Genomic DNA, 16,692 nt, shown 5'->3' on the forward strand with positions numbered 1-16,692 from the left:
GGAGTCACCCAGGCGGCCCTCCCTGGAGGGTTTTAAAAGCACTGACATTTATTTCCTCTATCTGGATGTATGCTTGTCCATGCAGATCATACAAAATTCCTCTGGGTTTTTATAAGCTTTGCAGAGATAGTATGGTGCAATGGGCTAGAATCCTAATTTTATTTTACTTATATCTATTTTATTTTGTTTTATTTTATCTTATTTATTTTTTTTTTTAAGGAGCGTGGCATGGGTGTTGAAATCATGACCCTGAGATCAAGATCCTGAGATCAAGACCTGAGCTGAGATCAAGAGTCAGACACTTAATCAACTGAGGCACCCAGGAACGACCCCCCTCCCCGGCCCAATTTTAGAGTCAGGCAGACCTGGGTTTGAATTATAGCTCTTCTACGTCTTCGCTCCCCATCTCAGACAAAATCTCTGCATCCATTTCCTCATCTGTAAAATGGGCAATATTACCTATCATACTGATAATGACGGTCACTAATCCTATGATATTAACATTATAGAATAAACATGGGTTGAAAGAATCAGATAATACGTGTGAACTGCTCAACACAGTATGCGCTTCCAGTTTTTAGTTATGATCATTTTTATTTTCATTTAGGTATCATGCAGTGCTTGGCACCTGGTTGATGCTCAGAATCTGGTAGCTATTTCAAGTTACCTACAGTTTCTAACTGCCAGGATTATGGCTTTGTTATTGTTTCATTTGTTAGCAATAAACACCATCTTTATCCTCATACTTAGGAACTTAGGAACTCATCATCTCTGTCATTCTGACAGTGCCTGGCCCCTTGCCGGGCACACAGTAGGCGCTCAGTACTAGCTGTTGAATCATGTCCAGTTGAGCTAAACATCCATTCAGGCATTAGTGCACAGCTGTGTCACTAAATAGATGCCATTCCAAAATTGACAGCCAACCCCTGACACAGACATGCTTGAATGGTTTGTAAGCCATGATTTCAACTTCCTGCATTGCAGACATCTCAGTTAACATGCCATTCCACTCATATGACCATTGGAAGGAAAGGACAAGCTAATAGAAATATGTAGCTTAACAGCCACGAGAATGAGCTTTGGTCTAGGTAAATCCAGACTTAGGCCATCACCCTAGCACTATCTAGTGGATCAGTTACTTAATCTCTAAGAACATCAGTTTTCTCATCTGTGAAAAGAGAATAACCATATCTTCTATCTCATCAGGTTATGGGGAGAATAGTATTTTCCAGGTAATGCCTTCTCTTTTTCTTTCCTTGTTTTACTTCTACTTTTTCAGCTTGACTGTCCCTTCTTCCAAAAAGCCTTTCCTGCCACCCATGGTAGGTTGGGTTCACTATTATACTCTCCCTAAAGTACCTGCCAATTACCTTCTATAATTACTTCCTCAACTACTCATTTCCTTTCTGGATTGTGAACTCCCATAGGATAAGGATGGTATCTGTCTCATTTATTCTCGTGTGCCCAGTGCCTTGGTATATAATGTTTTGGGTGGACTGTATTTGTTGACTGAGCGAACTAACAAGCTAATAATGCACATATACATAGAGCCTAACATTTAACAAGCTCTCAATAAATAGGATATATTATTATTAGCAACATAGTTTTGGTGCTGAGTTTATTCACCTTGAGAAAGCCAGTGTAGTAAGAAAAGCAACAAATTAGAGATAGGTATTGTGAATCTAGCTCTGTGTCTTGTTTTTAATATGTCCTTTTGCCAAATCTTTATTCTTCCCATTTTTCCACAATTGAAATGAACATAAGATATTCCCCCTGGTATCCACCTCAACTTGATTCTTATAAAGTCTGCCCTTTGTCAGACCACACCTGACAGGCTGTCCTGTGTATGCCCAGTCTTTCTAGATATAGATCATATACTACCCTAGTACTTTTCTGTTTTTTCAGCTGCTAACTGTTGACCTCTGACTTCTCCATTCTGACCATCTAGCCTCAAACTGGCTACCTCCCAGCTTCCAGCTACATTGGTCCTCTCAATGAAGTCCAAAATCCTAAGGTGCCTGCTAGAGCCTTATTGTCTTCCCACCTTCCCCTTGCTCACTGTTCTCCAGCCAGTGAGCTTTCCTGATGTTTCCTGGAGGCACTAATCTCCCCGATTCAACGCCTTTGGACATGGCAGTCCCTCCGCTTGGAGCATTGTCCCCTCTCTCTTTATCTGGCTAGCCTCTATTTAATCTTAATGTCTCAGCTTTTAACACCACTTCTTCAGGGAGCATTATTTGGCTCCTTGGGAAGAAATTAGGTCTCCCTATTATATGCCCTCTTCCTTGTAGATCTGGTATAATACATTGTCAAACCTTCTCATTTTAAAAGAAGTTAAGAATCTGGCCTTAAATGTGGAATTTCAGCTTTTAATTCTAGAAACTAATTTAAAAATTATAAAACACTGAGGGCCAGACAAAAATATCTGTCGGTTAGTGACTGCTTGTGGCCTGCCTGTTTGCGGTCTGAGCTGTTCAACCTTGGCCTATACTTGGTAATTAATCCTGTGTTAATCATCACTCCATTGTCACTCCATTTAACTGTCCACTCTATGCCAAGTACTGTGATTGATGCTTTATATAGATGATTTCATGTAATATCCAAAACCACCTGTAAGGTCAAGTAAGGTTCAGAGAGGTGAGAACACTTGCCCAAGGTCACAGGCCAGAAGCAGTAGAGCCATGTGCCAAAGTTCTTCCCACTGCACTGTTTTGTGTCAAGGTACTATTTGTCAGTTTAGAATAGGAGAAACTTCTGAAGCTCTGCCTAGCAACTATTGATATTTTTTTCTGCTCACTCTGTGCCAGCCAATGTGCTAAGTGGTTTACATGATCTGATTCAATCTTCACAACTATACAGAAGAGCTGTTATCATCACCATTTTATAGATGAGAGAACTGAGGTATAGAAGAGGTATTTGAGGGCGCCTGGGTGGCTCAGTGGGTTAAGCCGCTGCCTTCGGCTCAGGTCATGATCTCAGGGCCTGGGATCGAGTCCCGCATCGGGCTCTCTGCTCGGCAGGGAGCCTGCTTCCCTCTCTCTCTCTGCCTGCCTCTCAGTCTACTTGTGATTTCTCTCTGTCAAATAAATAAATAAAATCTTAAAAAAAAAAAAAGAAGAAGAAGAAGAAGAGGTATTTGATTGACCCAACGTAAAGGCAGACAATCTGATGCCACAGTCCCCGTTCTTGGGAACTACTATCACAAGTTTGGGTTTGTGACAGAGTAGTGAGCTTCAAAGGAAAGGAGAAAGGGGGAAATTTATATCACTCTTTCTCCAATCCAGAGCTCTACAGAGAAAACTCAACTGAGAGAAGAATCCCTCTAGTTTATTTCCAGGGACAGGCTGTTGAGAAATGTGGCCTGCAGGTGGCAGCACTCTAAACTGCGAAGTTCAAAGCTCCAGTGATCAAGCTCTGGACAGTCAGTCGCTTACTTGCATATTGTTCTCTGATTGGTCCGATTCATTTTTGCTAGTTAATCAGACTTGGTTCTCAGCCCAATCAAAATGGCCAGGTTTGTAGAGCCATTCCCACCTGTGAAAGAAGAGAGCGCTCTCAGAATTTGAAACTGTGGAATTTGAAACTGTGGTGATATCATCCAGTCCAACCACCATCACCTGTGATTTTAAACTGCGTTAGGTAGAACCGGGTTTCAGTGATTCACCAAAACTTTTTGAGATCTTAGGGTTTGGGGGTTTTTTAAATTTATTTATTTGAGAGAGAGAGAGAGAGAGGGAGGGAGAGAGCAGGAGTTGAGGGGCAGCGAGAGAGGGAGAAACGGACTACCCCCTGAGCGGGGGGAGCCAGACACAGGGCTCAATCCCAGGACACTAGGATCATGGTATCAGCCCAAGGGAAATGCTAACTGACTGAGCCACCCAGGTATCCCAATCTTAGGGCTTTTAAAAATATTGATTTATTTATTTGAGAGTGAGAATGGGGGAAGGGGCAGAGGAAGAGGGAAAGAGAATCTCAAGCAGACTCCACAGAATATGGAGCTCAGCACAGGATTAGATGCCACAACCCTGAGATCAGGACAAGAGCTGAAATCAAGAGCCGATGCCAAACAGACTGAGCCAGCCAGGTTCCCCAAGATCTTGGCTTTAAAAAAAAATTCTCTTTTTTGATAGTGGTGTTTTTACAGTAGAGTCTATATTGAAGGGAAAATCCAATAGCCTGAAAGAGTATGCGGTGTGACATCAGTTTCTCTATCACACACTATTCAACTGCACTATTTTCGCACCACAGAGGAAAGCTTACGTATTCTTCGAGGTATAGACTATGGATATAAAAGTATGTATTTACACATATCCTTTAAATTAAATAACCTAAAACTATTAACTTTTCTTTTTAAGATTTATTTATTTATTTAACAGAGAGAAAGAGCACAAGCAGGGGGAGCAGCAGACAGAAAGGGAGAAGCAGTCTCCCTGCTGAGCAGAGAGCCCAATGTGAGGCTCAATGTGGGACTTGATCCCAAGACCCCAGGATCATGACCTGAGCCAAAAGCAGATGATTAACTGAGCCATCCAGGTGCCTCTCTTAACACTTTCTCCCCCCCCCCTTTTTAAAGATTTTATTTATTTGAGAGAGAGAGAATGAGAGAGAGAGAGAGCATGAGAAGAGAGAGTTCAGTGGAGCCAGACTCCCTGCCGAGCAGGGAGCCCGATGTGGGACTCGATCCCAAGACTCCAGGATGACCTGAGCTGAAGGCGGTTGCTTAACCAAGTGAGCCACCCAGGTGCCTGCAAAATTTTCTTTTATCCACATCTATCTCTGTAGCTTTAACTGATTCACTGTGACTGCTTTGTGCTATTCTGTATTATGACTATATCACAGTTGATTTGCCCATTGTCCAGTAGATGCATATTTAGCTTGTCTCCAGTTTTTTTCTTTGAGATTTCAAACAATACTACAAGGAACATCCTTGCACCTGCAGACCATGTCCATGTTCACTGCTGAAAACTTGAAAACTTAATAAAAATAGAAAGACAAAAACTAGTATTACCTATAACAGTTATTGTTTACTGAGTAGTTAATGTATATCAGGTACAGTGCTGGCCACTTTATGTATGTTACTTTAATTATCACACCAACCTATATAATAGGTTCTATTGTGTTTTCCATTATACAATGGAACTGAATCTTAACCAGTTTAAATAACTTGGGCAATGGCACACAGAGTGTGGCAGAACAATTTTTTTATTGCCAGAGCCCATGTTCTTAATGAACGTGAGCTGCAAATCCAGAAATATTAAAGGTTAGCAATAGTGTTTCCTTTCCTTTTTTTTTTTTAATAGGTTCTTTACCCAACACGGACCCCAACACAGGGCCAAAGTCACCACCCAGAGATCAAGACCCAGACACTTAAGTGACTGAACCGTCCAGACACATCTAATGTTTACTGTTAGTTAGTTTCTCAGAAGACAAAGAGATTTGGCTCAGGCTACTTCCCATTTAAAAAATTATGTTGGGAGTATAATACACATGCAGGAAAGTATAGGTATCCCACTTAATGAATTTTTACAAATTGAAGATACCAATGGACCAAGCACCCAGATCCAGATCAAAAAACTATCTTACCAGGGGTGCCTGGGTGGCTCAGTGGGTTAAAGCCTCTGCCTTCGGCTCAGGTCATGATCCCAGGGTCGTGGGATGGAGCCCCGCATTGGGCTGTCTGCTCAGTGGGGAGCCTTCTTCCCCCACCTCCTCTGTCTGCCTCTCTGCCTACTTGTGATCTCTGTCAAATAAGTAAATAAAATCTTAAAAAAAAAAAATCTTACCAGCATCCAGAAACCTCCTCTTACCTTCTTCCAGACACTGCTCTTCCTCCATGAAGCGGAGCTGCTATCCTGACTTTCAACAGAATTTTTAAAAAATTTTATTCATTCATTTGACAGAGAGGGACACAGTGAGAGAGGGAACACAAACAGGGGGAGTGGGAGAGGGAGAAGCAGACTTCCTGCTGAGCAGGGAGCTGGATGCAGGGATTGATCCCAGGTCCCTGGGATAATGACCCAACTCCAAGGCAGCCGATTAACAAACGAGCCACCCAGGTGCCCCTCAGCAGAATATTTTTGCCTGTGTTTTATTTTATATATGTGAAATCATACAGTATATGCTCCTATGGTCTGGCTTCTTTCATTTAGTATTAATGAAAATCATCCATATGGCTGAGTATGGCATATTATAGGACACAAAAGGCATATGAGCAACATAACATCCTGCAAAGAATTATGAGTGCCATTGAGTCTTTCGTCAAGATTGTTGCCAGCCATCACCTTGAAGACAGCATGATAAATGGGATCTAATTAGAACATGGACAGATCTGAGCAATGCAAGGGATGTTCTGGTATCACTATTGCCTTACCACATCCTCTCAGACTTCCCTTAGAGTCTAGCTGAAGCTGCAGAAAACAGCTTAGTGAGGGCTTCAATTCTTCTCGCATTTTTTTCTGCATTCTGTCCTGAAGCTTTTCCAAAACCAGGTTATAGGACACTGGTGGAGACCTGTTCTGAATGCAAGAGGAGCTGATGCCCCCGGGCTAATCCTAATTAATGGGGCATAGAAGCCAATGGATAAATCCTTCTCAGAGCAGTCCTTGGGTGGACCATGTTGAGAGGCATTCTAGACAATCCTCAGATGGTTTTGGTAGGTTCTACCCCAAGGTGCTAATAGCAGTGCTCTTAGTTGGTAATGCACCCTTGGGATGGCTCCATCTTTTCTGTTTTACTCTAGGATCTTACATTAAATCCCTGGGACCACATTCCAAATAAATTACCTGCAACTACTACTTGTCTCTAGTTCTGCTTTCTGGGCAGAATCCCAATTAAGGCATATGTAAAATTCTTAGATGCTCAAAAAAAGGAGTTTTATTATTACTGCTATTACTACTACTGTTATCACCATCATTAGTTACCTGGCATTTCATAACTGCCGACTGTATCCATCCCCTTCCCCATGGATGGTATTGAAATTCCACAATTAGAACTTCGATGGCAATAATTTTTGTTTTTTCTTCCTAAGGGTACTGGGAAGCCACTGATTTCCTTCTTTAAAAGAGTTTTTTGACTATACGATTTTTAAGTTTTTGTGAAGTATAATTGATGAGCAATGAATTTTATGTATTTAAAGTGTGCAGTTTGATGAGTTTTGGTACATTTAAAACTTATCAGTCTTGAAACTATAACCATGATCAAGATAATTAATATACCCATCACCCCCCAAAAGTTTCCTTATCCCCTTTATGATGTCTACCTGCCATACCTCTGCTTTCTTGGGTCCCTAGGCAACTGCAGATCTGCGTTCTGTCACTACTTTGCTTTTCCTAGGATGTTATACAAACGGAGTCATACAGAACATACTCCTTTATGTCTGGCTTCTTTCACTCAGCATAATTATTTTAAGATTCATCATGTTGGGGGCGCCTGGGTGGCTCAGTGGGTTAAGCCTCTGCCTTCGGCTCAGGTCATGATCTCAGGGTCCTGGGATCGGGCTCTCTGCTCAGCAGTGAGCCTGCTTCCCTCTCTCTCTCTATCTCTCGCTTTCTCTGCCTCTCTGCCTACTTGTGATCTTTGTCAAGTAAATAAATAAAATCTTAAAAAAAAAAATTTAAGGGGCGCCTGGGTGGCTCAGTGGGTTAAGCCACTGCCTTCGGCTCAGGTCATGATCTCAGGGTCCTGGAATCGAGTCCCGCATCGGGCTCTCTGCTCAGCAGGGGTCCTGCTTCCCTTCCTCTCTATCTGCCTGCTTCTCTGCCTACTTGTGATCTCTGTCTGTCAAATAAAAAATAAAATCTTAAAAAAAAAAAGATTTATCATGTTGTTGTGCATATCAATAGTCCATTCCTTTTAACAACTGAAGAATATTCCATTGTATATCCATTCACCTTTTGAAGGACATTTGTTTCCAGTATTTAGCGATTACAAATAAAGTTGCTATGAACATTCATGTTCAAGTCTTTATTTAGATGTATGTTTTCCATTTTTTTTATGTAAATACCTACAGTGTAATGGTTGGCCCATATGGTAGGTGTATATTTAATTTTTAAAGAAACTGCAATATGGTTTTCCAAAGTGGTTGTATCATTTTACAATGCCACCAACAGTGAATGAGAATTCTTGTTCTACACCCTTGTTAACACTTGACTTGGTAGTACAAGTCATGGTGTGTAGATTATCTCATTGTGGTTTTAATTTGCATTTCCCTAACACCTTTCATGTGTTTGCTATAGGTTTATTTTCTTTGGTAAAGTGTCTGTTGAAATCATTTTTTAAACTGGGTTCTTTGGGTGGGGGGGGGGTCCTAAATGGCTCAGTGGGTTAAGCCTCTGCCTTCAGCAAATGTCACATCTCAGGGTCCTGGCCCCTCATAGGGCTCTCTGCTTAGCAGGGAGCCTGCTTCCCTCTCTCTCCTTCTCTCTGCCTACTTGTGATCTCTGTCAAACAAATAAAATCTCTTTAAAAAAAAAATATATATAAGCGGGTTCTTTGTCTTAATGGACTGAAATAATTCTAGGTATTAGTCCTTTGTTGCATGCAGGTTTTGTTGGGATTTCGTCCCAGTGTGTGACTTGCCTTTTCATCTTTTTTTTTTTTTTTTTAAAGATTTTGTTAGCACAAGCAGGGGGAGCCTCTGGCAGGCAGAAGGAGCAGTCTCCCCACTGAGCAAGGAGCCTGATAGGGAGCTTTTCATTTTCATAAGGGTGTTTTAAGAGCAAAATTTTTAAATTTTCATGACTTACAATATATCTTTTTTTTTTCTTTTATGGATTATGTGTTTGCAGCTCACATAGATTTTTTTTCCTGTTTTTCTCTATAAGTTTTGCAGCTTTAGGTTATACACTTAGGTCTAATTTGGGCTGTGACACAATGAGGTTGGCATTTAGCAAGATCTGGCAGCAGCAAGGAAGGTGTTTGGAGGAAGATAGCCGGGAGGCCTGAAACTAGTGAGACTTGTAGAGACGACTGACTGACGGTGGCTTCCTCTAACGGTAGTGGAGAAAATGGAATGTAACCGAGATATATGGAAGGTAGAATAACTGAAGGAGGTGTCAGGAATGATTCCTGGGTTTCTTCCTTATGCACAAATTGAGAATAACTTATAAGTTTTTGTACTTCAAACTGGCCCTCAATAGTTTTTTTCCTTTTGCAGAAATTATAAATGAAATTTGACCGGGCAGGGACTGAACAGTTAATCTAAAACAGCACACTTGCAGCATCAGCTCCTTCCCTAGGCACTGCCTGCAGCCGAGTACTCAGTTTTATCGTCCCAAGTCCAAAGACCCTTGCCCTCTCGGTATCAGGGAAGGTGCACAAGTTCTTCCACCCGCAGGGCGCAGGCAGCGGGTGGCGCATGCCCAAAGACGCCGTGGAGTACTGACGGCCCGGTGAGCGGAGGGCTAGAGGGTCCCGCCATCTTGTCCCGCCCGCGACCCAGCTGGCCCTTGCTGAAGACTACAAGTCCCGTGAGTCCCCGCGGAGGCACTTCCTACCCACTCACTGTCCGGCCTGCTCCCGCTCCCCCTCCCGGGGCGGAGGCTCTGGCTACGGCCAGGCGGTCGGCGGGCCAGGTAGGATTTCCGGGGGAAACTACTGTGGAGGCTGAGAAGGCGGCGGCGGCCACCCAGGTGAGTTCGAGGAACAAGGGAAAGTGAGCGAGAAGTACGCGGGGTCTGGCTGTGGGTGTCTCCTAGGCTCCGGCAGTGTTTTTGGCTACGCGAGGAGGTGGTGGTCCGGGCGGGGGTAACGGCCGGAGCAGCGGTGGGGTCGGGCCGGGCCGGGGCGGGGCGGGTTGGGCCGGGGCCGCCGCCTCCTCCTCCGCCCTCCCACAACGGTCCCGCCGTGGTTTCTCCGCCTGTAGTGCGTCCTGCGCCGGCTGGCCCACTCCGCCCCCCGCGATTTTGCGGGGCTCTTTTGTCTGGGCAGCCCCTTTGTGCCCGTGCGTGAAGTCGCCTCCTCCGTGGAGCCCGTCGGGCCGCCCCTAATGGGGACCGGTCCCTGGGGATCCGGTTGCGGTAACCGGATCAGGTCAAAGTCCAATTTTCAAACCCGTCCTCGGTCGGACCTCTGCATCTCGGCCGGGCAGAGCGGAGGTTCGGAGCCAGGCAGCGGCAGACGGAGTTTCTGTTGAAAACCCTCGAGGTTATTGTCTAACTCTGAAACGTCAGCCCCGCGCGGCTTCGGGGCACGAGTCTGCAGGCGTTTTTCTCGGTAGGGGGATGGGCCTGTGGAAAAGAAGTGAGCTCCCTCTCCGGGAAACTGGGAAGGGACCGAATTTGCTGCTCTGTCCGTATAGATTGCGGCTGTGGTCGGGGAAGCAAAGAACCAGTGCGGTTCGCGGTTCGCACACTTCTTGAATCTCGGAGGAGAGAAAGTGATTTATAGGGCACGAAACAGTCTTTTCATTCATTGCATGCAGAAGGAAGTTGCAGGACTTGGTCCAGCCACCCAGTTCCTCGCCCCTCGTACCCGCCAATCCTTTGATTTCTTCTGCTCTAAACAAAAAGTTGGAAGAAAACGTCCATTAATGGAAGGATCCTCGTTATAGGGAAACCAGAAACCTAGTTGCTTCTCGAAAGCAACAAAGAGACTAGTTCACCAAGTAATAGGAATGAAGCCAGTTTGAGAGAGGAGAGGTAGTCCGTACTGAAACTGGCAAAGTGTGTGGATTTAACCAAATTTTGTTAGATAGTGGTAATTTAATGTACGCTCCGTTGGAAGACTAGTTGTGCTAGATTCAGCACAAGCCAAAGCTTTCTTAAAGCCAGTGTGGACACACCTTTTTGGAAAGTAATTAGTATTTCAAGTCTCTGAAATGAGGACAACCAGGACCCCTTTACATGAAGCAGGGAATATTATCAAGGTTATTATATAGGTTAAATTCCCTCCTAGTCAAGTTGGCAGATAAAGCTATTGTACTTTATTATGTTGATATCTCATAATGGAAGTGATTTACTCTGGGAATCCCATATTGTGTTGGTAATATTGTACAGGGATGGAGGTCTTTAATGCAGTTGTTCTTCAGTTTTTAATCCAGCAATGACTAGGGATTGGTTGTTTTTCCACCTGTGTTTTGAAGAAGCATCCACAGAGAATTGCTCTAGAAGTTTTAAAAATAATCTAAGAACAGTAGTTGCTAATGACTGGTTCTTATTTGTTCAGACACCACATTGCTGGGACGCCTGGTTGGCTCAGGGGGTTAGGCTTCTGCCTTTGGCGCAAGTCAGGATTCCAGGGTCATGAGTTCCAGCCCTGTAGTGGGCTCCCTGCTCAGCGGAAGGCCTGCTTCTCCCTCTGCCTGCCTCTCCCCCTGCTTGTGTTCACTTGCACTTTCTCTCTCTGACAAATAAATAAATAAAATCTTTTTTAAAAAATGACATTGCTATTAGTGTTATTTTTTGAAAACAGCTCATCATATAGATTATGTAATTTCTCACTACAGTTCTGTGAGGTGGTGTTTCTAATTTTACAGCTGATAAATGTTAAATTCACAGCCTCTAAAATGTTAAATGACTTGCCAAAGGTCACACAATTAACCTAGATAGGAAATAGTAGCCTAAACTATACTCCAGTCCAGTGCTCTTTTCATTACATTACTTCATACCTGTTGAAGTTACTCATCACACCACCACACACAGCTTATGATTATTGAAATTTAAATATTGGAGAAAAATAATGGCAGTACTTTCTAATCAGAGCAAAATAATTTCTAAGGAACTAGAGTTTCTAGAACATAATGTCATACTAAACCATAAATCATATTTAATTTTGGTCCCATCACCTTGTTTGATGGTACATTTTGATTGCCTTGTGCTTCAGACCAAGGCAGTTTTATGGAGCCCTGGGAGTGAAATAGTGGTGAGGTACTGGACTGTGGTTTTGTCTAATCATTACTAAAAAGTTTTTGCTAATCTTTGCTTAAAGGTTTTTAAACAAATACATTGCAGAACATCTATACAGCAATTTTGGCTGCTGACTGACATCAAAGAAATAACTGAAATTGAGATACTTTTCTAGCCAGTGTCAAGACTCAAGAAAATGCTTTCTTTAGTGTTTGCTTTTTGTGAAAACTTTTAATCAGTTTGAAACCTGCAGTTAAATCTTGGCTTTATGTCAGTACATGCCATGAATGTGACATCAGAAATAGAAACTTACTTCACCCCTTTACTTAAATTCTTCTTAGGTAAAATACATAACATGCCAATGGACTTGAGTCAATACAATTGGTCTAGCCTTTCTAACTAGTAGAAGCCTGTTTTAAATCTCTTATTAAGCCATCATGATGGGAAGGAAATTTTTGCCCTTGTCTATTTTGCTCTTGGTCAACTTTATTTTGGAATCAATTCATCTATCATTCAGTCAACGTATATATATTGAAAGCCTGCTGTGGTCTAGACACTGGAATTAGATTCCTGGAAATGCAGGAATCCGACCCTGAGGACAAAGGAGTGAAAAAAAGGTCTTCCTTCTTGGGGCTTACAGACTGATTAGGGGTGATGGTGGTTGAGGGAATCAGACAGTAAGTAAGTACTAAATAAAATCCTCTCTTATGTGCAACCTTGAGTAGTGACCTCTTTGAAGGTTAGTTTTCTCATCTTTAATACAGGGATGATCATTCCTGCTCTCTCTGTGGAATTATTTCAGGAGTAGGGTATTTGGTCACATTATACCCTTTAGAAAAGGGAAAGGAGCATTGGAAGAAGGTTGTTTGTAAAGAAAGAGATAAAGAATGAGTAGATTCTCTTGCCTAAGTGTGATGTCTCCTTGTAAAATATTCTGTGACAGTTAGTCATGTTTTCACGTGGGCCACCATAACCCTTTATGCACTCATCAAATAAGCCCCTTAATATTTGTTCTGTATTGTCACAGTTAAAGGTCTTAATGGCAAGGACTGTGTCCTAGTCTGTATCCTTACTGCTTAGCACATAGGTCCAGGTGTTTTTTTTGGAATTTTATAAATGTATATTGAATGAGTGAATGAATAACAAAAGTGAGCAGGGGTAGTTGTGGAGAATACCAGAATACAAATGCAGCACCATAAACGGTTCTTTTATTTAGCAGATTTTTGTTTTGCCTGTTGGGTGCTGGGATCTGGATTACATTCTGTAGGTACAAAAAAGATGCTAAGGGGGGCATCTAGGTGGCTCAGTGGGTTAAAGCCTCTGCCTTCAGCTCAAGTCATGTTCCCAGGATCCTGGGATGGAGCCCTGCATCAATCAGGCTCTCTGCTCAGCGGGGAGCCTGCTTCCTCCTCTCTCTGCCTGCCTCTCTGCCTACTTGTGATCTCTCTCTCTCTCTCTCTCTAATAAATAAATAAATAAATAAATAATCTTAACAAAAAACAACTGTTAAAAAAAAAAAGATGTTAAGGTATTGAGCCTCTGCCTTGAAGAGCTTACAACATTACCACACCTGACCGTGGTAAGTGTTCAGTAGAGCTGTGTTACAATAAAGGAAAGGGACTGAAAAGTGATTTTGGCGCTTGTTCTTGAGGGATGAAAAAGAATTCGTCCAGTAGACCTGTTACTATTAAGGTAATTCCAGCCTGACTCCCTCAGGCACCACCACCTCAATCAGCCAGAGAAAGCAGTTTGGCACAGGAATGGATGTGCAAAAGTGTAAGGTGTGTGTCTGGGAAAGAGTGAGGAGTGTGGGAGGGGCTGGGTGGCTCAGTCCTTCCGCTCCTGTCATGATCCAGGGTCCTGGGATCCAGCCCCTCAGCCTCTCACTGGGCTCCTTGCAGCAGGGAGTCTGCCTCTCCCACTCCCCCTGCTTGTATTCCCTCTCTTGATGTATCTCTGTCAAATATATAAAATCTTTAAAAAAAAAAAAGTGAGGAGTGTGGTATAGCTTAAGAGGATTTTGCAGTTGGTTTTTAATATTTTCCAGTTCAGGTGCCCCCTCTCAGAAATTTGAAAAGAGGAACGGGTTTTCACCCAGACAACTGCACACACGCAAACATGCATATAATTTTAGAAGGTTATAGAATGCATAGGGGGTCTCTGGACCCCTGGGGTTGAGTAGTTGAATACAGTGGCTGCTGAGAGCAAAGGTTGATGGCCAGGTGTTGAGAAGGATTCAGATGTTTTGCTAAGGAGTTCAGTCTTCATGATTAAGGAATTTTTAAACCATCAAAGGTTTTTAAAGCAGGTAATTGACATAATCTCATCTGTTTTGAAAGATAATTGCTTGCTGTCTTTCCGGTAGGTTAGAGCATTTAGGAGAGATACTTAAGAGTAAGTGCTAGAAGAGTTGGATTTTGAGGACCTTTCTGTTTGATTTGATTTGATTTTTAAAAATTTTTTAAAAAGAGATTTTATTAATATATTTGACAGATCACAAGTAGGCAGAGAAGTAGGGGGAAGCAGGTACCCTGCTGGGCAGAGAGCCCAGAAAGTGGGGCTCAATCCCAGGACTCTTGAGATCATGACCTGAGCTGAAAGCAGAGACTTAACCCACTGAGTCATCCAGGCGCCCTTGATTTGATTTTAAAAGATGGGAGAGATTTAACCTGTTGGAAGGTGAAGAAGGAAAAGGAGCCAGCAGAGAGGCAGACACTGAAGATCAGCACAAGAGAAAAGGGAGATAAAGAAGCCCTGGAAGGAGATAAAATTGAAACCACATGGAGAGGTGAGCCTTGAAAGGGAAACATGAAGAAAGGATGGAGGAAGATATGTTTGAAAGTGATGGAAATGGGAACTGAAATTGGAGTAGTCCTCAGTCGTTTAGTCTGTACACTGCTCTAGGTCCTTTTTTTTTTTTTTTTTTTAAAGTAAGCTCTACACCCAATGTAGGGCTCAAACTCACAACCCCAAGATCAAGCAAGAATCACATTCTTCACAGACTGAGCCAGCCAGGCACCCTAGACACTTTTATATGTATTATTTAATTTTACAAAAATTCCATAGAGTGGGTGGGCATTCCCGTTTGTCAGTTGAAGAAATTATGGCTTTGAGAGATTAACTTCATTTCCCAAAGGCACCATATAAGTAATGGAAGAGATATGGAATCCAGATACATTTTGACTGCAAAGCTCAGGATCACAATTTCTGCCTTATAAGGTCTCTTAAGGTCAAGTGACCTCTTATTTATCTACCTTTAAGAAGGAAGGGGTTAAGTTATCTGTGGAACGATAAAAGGTGAGAGTGGGCTAGCGGACTTGGGAAAGTGTTAAAAGTTTTGGGACAGCAGTGGTGGAAAAGGTAAGGGAGCCAAACAAAGATGAGGGAGAGGGCTACCCAACAGCAGTTAGGGCTAGCTGAGGTCAGGCACGAATTGTCTGCTAGTCCACGCTTTCTGTCTCCTACATTCTCCGCAAGGCAGAATCTCTCGAATACTGTCGTATGGGCCTTAGAAGAAAACACACTGTGTTGTCATAAAAGGCTTTGGTGCCGCCATCTCTGAGCAGGTCACAAGCCTTGTGCTTCAATTTTCTCATTTCTGAATAGAGTGCCTTGGATTAATTGGTCTCTCAAATTCTAAGATTTTATGATTTGCAACCAAAAACGTTCCAGGGGATTTTAGGAGAGGAAGTGTGTTTAGTGCCTGTCTGATTTTTTTTAGGGAAGAGGTGGTTGAAACTCTACAGCTTTCAGATTCAGCCTTGGTTTTTAGTTTAACTTCTCTATTATATTTAAAACACCAGGTGTTGATTTTGACCATCTGAAAGCTCTGACCTGTTTACTCAATATCATGTATTTCCTATCTTTGGAGTCTGAAGACCTGGGTTCTAGTTCCAGCTCCATATCATACTGTCACTGTGAATATCCAAGTCAGCTAACCTCCTTAAACTTTAGTTTCCTCATCTATAAAATAGGAATAATGACCATTTCTTTAGGGGCATGAGATGAGGTAGTATGTGAGAGGTCTTTGTAAACTGTAGAGTGTTTAATAAATATGAACAAAACAACAAAATTTACAGTCATGGGAATATGTTTGACTTTCCTAACAGTTAAAATGTTAAAATGGTTATGTGTCAACTGTACTCAAAAAAATTGAATGTTGAAACAATAATTATGTAGCATTTAGAACTCTTAAGCTGGAAATACATTTATCTTAAAATAGTAAGATCCATTATTAAGAAGGCAGGTCGTGAATAAACAAGCACTGTAAGCTGTTAGTGGCACTGCAAATTAGGATACTGATGTTAGCAAACAGTTTGGTAATACCAGTCAAGAACTAAATGTTCATAATTTGCTGATCCAGTAATTTCTTTTTTTTTTTTTTTAAGATGAAAAGTTTTGTTTTGTTTTTTTAAAGATTTTATTTATTTATTTGACACACAGAGAGAGATCAGGAGAGAGAACAAACACAAACAGGAGAGCTGCAGGCAGGCAGGGGAGAAGTAGGCTCCTGACTGAACAAGGAGTCCAATGTGGGGCTCGATCCCAGAACCTGGGGACCATGTCCTGAACCGAGGGCAGCTCTTTAACCCTGAGCCACCCCAGTGTCCTGAAAAGTTGTTGTTTTTTTGTTTGTTTTTGTTTTTAAGATTCTAAAAGTGGGGCAGCCAATACACTTCTGAAGATGAGATGGGGAAACCTGTCCTACCTGATTACAAGACTTATTATAAACCTGGGGGTGCCTGGGTGGCTCAGTTGGTTAAGCATCTGCCTTCAGCTCACATCATGATCCCAGAGTCCTGGGATCAAGTCCTGCATCAGGCTCCCTCGTCAGCAGGGAGTCTGCTTC

The 16,692-nt window shown here is 42.5% G+C and overlaps 1 protein-coding gene across 2 annotated transcripts in view; it reads left to right on the forward strand.

Annotated features, from left to right (window-relative positions):
- Positions 1-9,530: 9,530 nt before the first annotated feature.
- Positions 9,531-16,692, forward strand: part of PHACTR4 (phosphatase and actin regulator 4) — a 110,986-nt gene continuing 103,824 nt past the window's right edge. For both annotated transcript variants that reach the window (XM_044237578.1, XM_044237579.1), the window contains exon 1: positions 9,531-9,629. The gene's annotated coding sequence lies outside the window, so the exon portion shown is untranslated. The remainder of the gene's footprint in view (positions 9,630-16,692) is intronic.

The sequence above is a fragment of the Neovison vison genome, chromosome 2 (genome assembly GCF_020171115.1).
Source record: "Neovison vison isolate M4711 chromosome 2, ASM_NN_V1, whole genome shotgun sequence".
Classification (NCBI taxonomy): domain Eukaryota; kingdom Metazoa; phylum Chordata; class Mammalia; order Carnivora; family Mustelidae; genus Neogale; species Neogale vison.